This window comes from Salvelinus sp. IW2-2015, linkage group LG19 (genome assembly GCF_002910315.2).
Source record: "Salvelinus sp. IW2-2015 linkage group LG19, ASM291031v2, whole genome shotgun sequence".
Lineage (NCBI taxonomy): Eukaryota > Metazoa > Chordata > Actinopteri > Salmoniformes > Salmonidae > Salvelinus > Salvelinus sp. IW2-2015.
In genome coordinates this window covers 3,484,696-3,484,918 of record NC_036859.1, presented here as the reverse complement: position 1 = coordinate 3,484,918, position 223 = coordinate 3,484,696, and positions in this window count along the sequence as shown.

The following is a 223-nucleotide window of genomic DNA, read 5'->3' as shown; positions in this document are numbered from 1 at the left end:
CAGAATAAAAACTAAATTAGAAAGAAACACAGGAAACCACCCCTAAGGCACAACTTTGCCCGCAGCACTGTTGTGCTGTCTCTACACATCCAGACGTTCCTGTCTGTCGGCCCACATATTCTCATCCACATCACACCGGATATTTTCCCTCCAAGCAACGTGGAAAGAATCTTTTGGAATGCCTTATCCATCCTCTGCAGGCGTCTACTGTGATGTCCTCACA